This window comes from Ciconia boyciana, chromosome 3, assembly GCF_034638445.1.
Source record: "Ciconia boyciana chromosome 3, ASM3463844v1, whole genome shotgun sequence".
NCBI classification, from domain to species: Eukaryota; Metazoa; Chordata; class Aves; order Ciconiiformes; family Ciconiidae; genus Ciconia; species Ciconia boyciana.
Window position 1 is genome coordinate 125,016,109 of NC_132936.1, and position 7,366 is coordinate 125,023,474.

At 42.0% G+C, this 7,366-nt stretch overlaps 1 long non-coding RNA gene across 2 annotated transcripts; it reads left to right on the plus strand.

The window, feature by feature from the left end:
* The first annotated feature begins 77 nt into the window (after positions 1 to 77).
* On the plus strand, positions 78 to 7,092 carry LOC140650382 (uncharacterized). 2 transcript variants are annotated; one of them, XR_012041961.1, is made up of 3 exons: positions 78 to 195; positions 4,499 to 4,636; positions 6,873 to 7,092. It is a non-coding gene; the product is annotated as an uncharacterized lncRNA (long non-coding RNA). The 2 variants fall into 2 exon arrangements; XR_012041960.1 differs by lacking the exon at positions 78 to 195 and adding an exon at positions 715 to 843.
* Positions 7,093 to 7,366: the final 274 nt, after the last annotated feature.

Here is a 7,366-nt window from a genome sequence, read left to right on the forward strand (position 1 = left end):
CCGAGAAAGAGGTTTTACAAGGTTGAGGTATCCTGAGCTTGGTTTTAATGTCCATTCATTGTTTGGGCTGGATCAGGCCATCCTCATTTGGTTTGTTTGTTTCTTTCATAGTTGTACTTCTCATACACAGAGGACTGCTGCGTAATGGGCCAGGAAAACCGGAGTTAAGTCCTAAAAGCAAAAGACACAGAAAAGGTAAGATGATTTAGAAAGAAGATGGTGATCCTGGGTTTGAAGACATGCTGGTGTCTCTGCACGTCCCTGCCCACGCTTTTGTGCTGTGCCTCCTTTATGCCTGCTGCCTTTGTGCCGATTCAGACTGGCACTCACTTGTCCTTCTCAGCTCAGTGCTAATCATTTCACAAAGACCTTAAATAAGCCCTGAAAAATACAGATTTTTTTTTTTAAATGCCTTCTCTATACAATTAACTAAATGCTATCCTTTCTCTGATGTGCAGTTTTAAAATATTTGTTTAGTATTTAATCACATAGAAATACAGGCTAAAATACACCTCATCCAGTTGTTTAAGGGCAGAGGCTGGTGAGATCTTGACAATTCAATCTGATATCATAAAATCACAAGGGAATGTAAAATACCTATGCCAAGAAAAAGAATACACATACTAACAGACCTGCTGTTTATTGCTTATGCTCTTTTCAGCCGTTGCCTTTTTCTCATCGAATCACCAGATCAAGCTTCCCTCGGAGACGAGACGGTCCCGAGCCCAGCTCACCCCTCACTCCCTTCCTGCTGTAAATGCTGGCTGTGGCAGCAGCCCTTCTCTGCTGAGATGATGTGAAGCCCACGCACCATTTGCATAGGATGTGTGCATAGGAAACTGGGTACTTGACCCACGTGACAAAATCAGGCCCGCTTCCTTCATGCTGACCTGCTTCAGTCCCACATATCCCCCATTTTCCTCTTGGCACCCCTCCATTCCCTAGATCATAAATATTTGGTGGGGGGAGAGAAACATATTTTTGTTCTGTTTTGTTAGGAGGGGGAATGAAGGCAAAGAGGGCTTTTTTTGGTTCTTTTATTATTATCACTTTTGAGGGAGCACTTTTTTTTGGCACAGAATTCTGACCTGTAGCTGTGCTGTTAGGTACTCCTGAAAACAAAAAGTGGATTTCCATCAGGTGCTCCTAAAACAAACAGAAAAGATATATCATGCAGATTTTCTGATCCTGCTCAGTGCACAAATGCCAATCAGAAGCAAATATGGGGCTGTATCTTGCAATCCATTTTGATATTTACAACGGAACATGGCATATCATTTAATTTAAATTTGCAGCATGCTCAGTGTAATTAATGCTGTGCAGTGCCTAGAAAATCCTGATTTCTTAATGTGATACAATGCATGCATGCTGAGACCATTTTTTTAAACTACTGTATCATTTTGGAACATTAATGGGGAGGCACTACCATTAAACAGGAAAAAAAGAGCCATGCTCACTTTCTCTTTATGAAACTTCCATGCAGCTCCCCAAAATATGATGCAAACTACAGGTTTGTTTTAAAAGAGGGGGGGAGTCAGAGATTTAATTTTCCCTTGAAACAGCATGATGCCTGAATAGCCAGGCAGCTATTCCTAAATTATGTGCATTTCATGCCTAGGAGCTGTGAGCATTTTGAATGGGCTGTTGTTAAGTACAGTACACAAGCATAAATGCTCAAGGGAACAGCTAGCTGGAATTTTGGCATGAGCAGAAATCTGATATCTATCATGGCAGTATCTGAGCATGTAATAATAATGCATATTGATTTGTCGGGAGTGCTAAGAGAGGGGGTTTGGTATTCTGGGATGAGAACTGTTAAACTTGGGAACATCTTGTGTGATTATAATAAGCCGTGATATTTGCGTGCTGTGGTTTTGGTAGGGACTAAACTGTTCACATGTAATCTTTAGACCTGTGAGACTGGCCTGGGTCTCATTTTTGGAACCAAACCCAAGAGACTGAGTGCATGATAAAGATACGTATATACTATACGTAAATGAAGCATGGGGAATTTACATCTGTACCTAGAAAATTAAGTAACAAAAAGGCAAAGTGCTTGGCAAGAGGGGCTGGGACCAAAAGCCCTTCAAGGTCAGGAGCCTTACTGCCATGGCCTCAGTGAGCTTGGGTGTTTGTTTACCTACTTTATCAGGCAGCTATATGATTTGAATCGTGCAAAAAGAAGAGAAAAGAAAAAAAACCCCAAACAACACAACCCTTATCATTTTGCAAGGTATCAGTCTCTACCAGAACGTACCATAAAAGCTCTGTCTATAGACCTGTTGATAGCAAAGCAAATTCTTCAGCTCCTCTAAATAAATCTGTTCCTAAATATAATGCTTCAACTTCTATATTCTCATCTGACACCTGACAATTCAACCTTAAGAGTAATTGGTCCTGTCTTTGAACCTCTGCAAATACTGTATGAGGAGGGTGGACAATTTATTGATTTAGATTGATTTTTGTAAGAAGCATACGAGACAGATAAGGTATCAGGTGTCACACACTGTATATATTACACTCCTCGAAAACATCCATAGGCGACGAGGCAGGGTTCAAGAGTACGCGGAGGTAACGGTCAGCGAGCACCCGCAAGCGAAGCCATCCTGCTGCGTGACACCTCTCTGGGTAATTACCAAAGAGAGACACCAGCCAGGAACAACTTAATTGGCCAAGTCTGAATTTCAGGGGTGTGAAGAGATGGCTTTTCTGTTGGGAAGCCATCCCAAGCTATGTGCTGTCTCCACACGCAGGAACCCCAAGGATTATTCTAGTGCAGGTTGCCCAGCCCATTGATCTCTTCCTATTTTTGGTGTCAAGCCTCAAGAAGGGGCTGGAGGAACGGACGGCTGTTGAACGGTCAGACGTCTCCACCCCTGTAACTGTATTTTTTAGTGCTGTGGTTATTCAAGAATGTTACAAGACAGGGCAGTGGATTTGTCATGAGCGAAAGCATTTGTGAACTGGCTGTTTAGTTTGTGACAAAAATTGGCATTGATATTAATAGCTCTGAGCCCCAGTAAAGACCTAAAAACCGAGGGAAATAGCAGAACAAAAGAAGAGAGAACCAAGATGGCACTGAGGGTCTCATCGCTAGGGATGATGATTAAGACGTGAGACAGAGGGCTGTCCCACTTGCGGACGAGTTTGGCTGGGGAAATCACCCTCCTCCCGCTGTCTCGCTTCCCTCATCTATAATGAGGGAAAGAATAACTTTGCAGCATACTTTACATTGGCATCGCATGCTAACTTCATTACTGTTTGCAACAGCCTGTGCAATCCTCAGAGGAAAGGAATAATAACAAAGAAAAAAATGATAATTACCAAGCCCATAGTTTTCATCTATAATCTTCATTTCAGGATTTGCTATTTCTGATGTCAATATTTTATAATGGAAGAATGAGATATGCTAAGTTTCTGTTTGATGGAAGTAAATTCAGATTTAATATTGCCGAGGAGCTGAATTTTTAATACACTAGAGCAGTATGCAGATATTCCCCGTTTGCTGCTCCCGCCGCTCCTTTATACCAGTTCAGCGGTGTTCCTGTGCCCAGGCAGAAAAATGGAAAGAAGCTGCTCTGCATTTTCAGTGGGGTGACAGTACTTTGTCATTTAGCTCTGTCACGATAATTGGGAGTGTCACACAATGAAACAACGGGACACACCCCCAGTAAATGAAGAGTTTTCAAAGTGATGTACAGCCCCTGTCAACTGCCAAAGCTTTTGTTTGTTCACAGACTGAGGCAGCATTTCCAGAAGAAAAACCACACTGGAGAGGCACGCTTATAAAGTTTGTTGTAAGCTGATTTCCTCTGTGTTTTTATAAAATTGGATATATCGTACGAACAGTAGGAAAAAATATCCTCTTTTATCACACGCTCCTGGCTTCCAACCTGCTGAGGACTTTCCACAAACTCTTTAGGAATTTACCTCTTTTCGTTAAATTGGGTTGGATCTCATTAATAAAAGAATGGTATAATGGAAAAGAGTTTCTAAAATTATACTGTAACCTAGAATTGCAGGATTCAGCTTTCTCTGCCTGAAGAAAAAAATTCTGAAGCATTAAACTTACTTTATCAAGCATTGCACCTGACATGCTCTCATAAATTTTACATACATTTTAACTTATTTTAATGTTATGCAGGCTTGGTTTAAAATATTCTCATGAAGTAACTAAAATGAAGCTGCTCAGCCATAAATTAGAGCTAAAAAAATACTTGTTCCCCCCCGCCCCATCAATATTTCTTTACTTAAAATCATGTGTTGTATGTAAGTTAAATTTTCCCTTGCTGAGACACTTTGTATGTCTTAATAGGACTACCACAGAACCAGTGAGCCATAGCTCTGTAGGGTTAAATGCACTCTCTTTGCTTTTTTTAGAGGTATCTTGTCTAAAAGCAGCCACTAGTAACCCCTTGCGCGCCATACCTCAGCTAGGCCAGGGCCCACGACTAAACGTGTGGCCATATATATATATATTTTTTTTTTTTTTTTACAGGAGCAACCCTACAGCAGCCCCGCTCGTCGGCTGGGCGGATGAAGGGACAGACGGAGGCTTTGTGGTGCTGCCTCTTGCAGCGCAGCACGGTTGCGGCACCCCGAGGATGCCGCTTCGGCCAGTATCGTCATCCAGCAGGTACGACATCATCGACGACTGATCACAAAGCTCCGTTTGTGTCCCGATTTCTTCAGCTATTTCAAAGTCGCAGCTAAACTACACAAACATTTGCCTATCTAGACATAACAGGACTGTTATGAAATACTGTCAGCTTGTTGCCGTTTAGCCTGAACATACACTGTATGTGTCTGTCAGGCCATACTTGGGCAGCGCCGCAGCATGCAACGTGTCCCAGACACTGGAGTGATTATGTCTGAATACTCCTTATCTGATTTAAAAGCCGACAATGCTACACATCTGTGCTTGCGAGGCTCCGCTGTTACACTGCGACGCCAGTATTTATTTTGCTTCTGCAAGTTAGTTTTCCTTGAGAAGCAGCAGGGGCCTTCTTCAATGAACTGAAAAATGTGTATTGTATGAAGGTCTGTGGAGGGTTTGTACTGTAGTTCAATGGGCAAATGTGAACCCAGGGGATGACATTTCATTTAAACATTTGGTTTACATCTTCTTTACATGCCAAAAATATTAATGTCTCGACTTTAGCAAACTGAATTCAGCACTTTTCCCCCCCGCCCCTTAAATGAAGTAATTATAGCCAAAACACTCTGTGGATAGTTATTCTTCCTTCTCAAAGGCAGAGCTTCACACAGGAACATTTGGTTTCAGGGCTGAATTGTCAGTATCTGCTCACTTGACACTTTCCCATTAGTTTGTATTGAAAGCACCGGTAGTTTCTTGTCTTGTGTTTATTGTATTACTCTCAGACCTTTGATCAAGACATCATGGATAACAGCAAAGTCTATTTTAGAAAAAAAGTGAAGAATATGGTTTCTGTCAAAGGATCTATGAAGACAGTTAATGTAATTGAGAAGCAGAAGGGCATTTATGGAAGTGCATCTGAATGTCCTCTTCACATATAATTGCATCAGGAATTCTACATTAACATGCAAGTCCTGTCCAAAGGGAAAAAAAAAAAGCTTATTTTTAGGTAGAAGCCCTCAGTGGGCAGTAAATTACCCATAATATCCCCCAAACTAGCAATTAGCCCTGTTTGCTGACTACCTGAATTGTTTCACAGTAGTTCAGCACAGTCTTACCAGTTATCACCATACTTATCATCAGAGAGTCAGCGTATGATTCCCGCAGCTCCACATACTGTCTGCCTAAGGTCAGTCATAACAACAAATACATTTTATTTGCTTCTTTTGGCCCTTCAGAACTGTTTTCTCAGGCTTCAATATGGCAGGATAGCTGATGCTGCCATGCTGCTTAAATGGAAGAATTTGAAAACAGAAAGCAATTCAGAAGTGTAGGCATACTTTGGTGTTACGAGTGTTTGTACTGATTCCCACATTAGCACATAGTCCTAAGCATCTCCTCTGAGCGAGTGAGCTTTCTACCAGTTTCTAGGGTTTTCTTTTCAGAAGTTCTGACACTGGAAGACGTTTTTCAACACGGGCCTGTAACTGAGGAGCGTAAAACTGGAAAATACGGAAACAAAAACCTACGGAAATATTTTCCTTAACGCTGCTGAGCAGTTTTCGTATCCCTAAATATGACTGCTTTGCCAAAATAGTAACTCAGTTTTGAAAACAATAGCTATATTGCCTGCTTTAGCGGTAGAAACAATCATGGGCCTGCACATGCACACAAATACAAGCACACGCATCCTAATGGCATCCCTGTCACTGAGCAGGCCTTGGTTTTAAATAAAGAATACCGAGTGAAAATGAGACTAATTAAGCATTTGAAATAGGATACAGAAATGTTTGGACCCTGAGCATGAAAGGTTTATTTTTAAGCACTGTGCACACCTTTCTGAGTAATGCTTCAATTCACACGTTATTTCTCAGGCAAAATCCAACTGAATGAACGTACACCCTATTACCACCATTTAAATCCCATCTTCAGTGCTGGTTCTGCATCACATGGTACCGACATGGACCTGTATTCCTGCCTCTGATCTGATGGACTAGGTCTGAGTCCGTCAGGTAATGAAGAAGGTGGAACAGGAATTCATGCTGAAGAGGAACATTTGAAGACTGCTTCTCGTTTGCAGATGGACTCTTGAGAAGCAGAAAATGGAAGATTGCCTTTGGCTCTAGCTAAAATGCTTCAGCTTCTTGTTTCATGATCAGGAACATCAGCTCTATGAATAGACAAACTGCCTACTCCATACATCCAAGAGAGGCTCTCAAAAGAGCAAACCATCTGTTAAAGGGTAAGCTATCACTGATTTTTTTTTCTCTTGTAGGGACAGATTAATTTAAAGCACACTGCATGGCTACAGGCTGGTAGAAGGAAACAGCCCTGAGCTGCCCTGCCATGTTATACCTAGTCATGCTGCTGGAAACCAAAGGCAAATGACACAGAGAAGACTGTAGGTGAAAGAATGATTTCCTACTCAGTTCGGGTTTAAGCCAGGACACTGAGGCAAGAGTCAGACGACCAACTTTACTACCCTGAGAATCACTCAAAACGTCCCCAGACCTCTCCTCCTATTTCAGCAGCAGATCCTCAGGTAAGGAGTCCATAGGCAGTGAGCTCCCAGTTAATGGCGTAGTGGGGCAGTGACCGCAGTGAGCCGTGAGCTGTTTGGCCATCTTCACAAGGCACTCAAGGGGAAAAAGGGAAGACTTGGTGGGGACAGTGCCAGCAGACTAGTTCTTGAAAAGAAGAACTTTTTTCCCAGAAAAAAAAAAGTCTTTGGGTTGAACGTTGTTTCTACCCTTACTAAAGCAAGCCTTG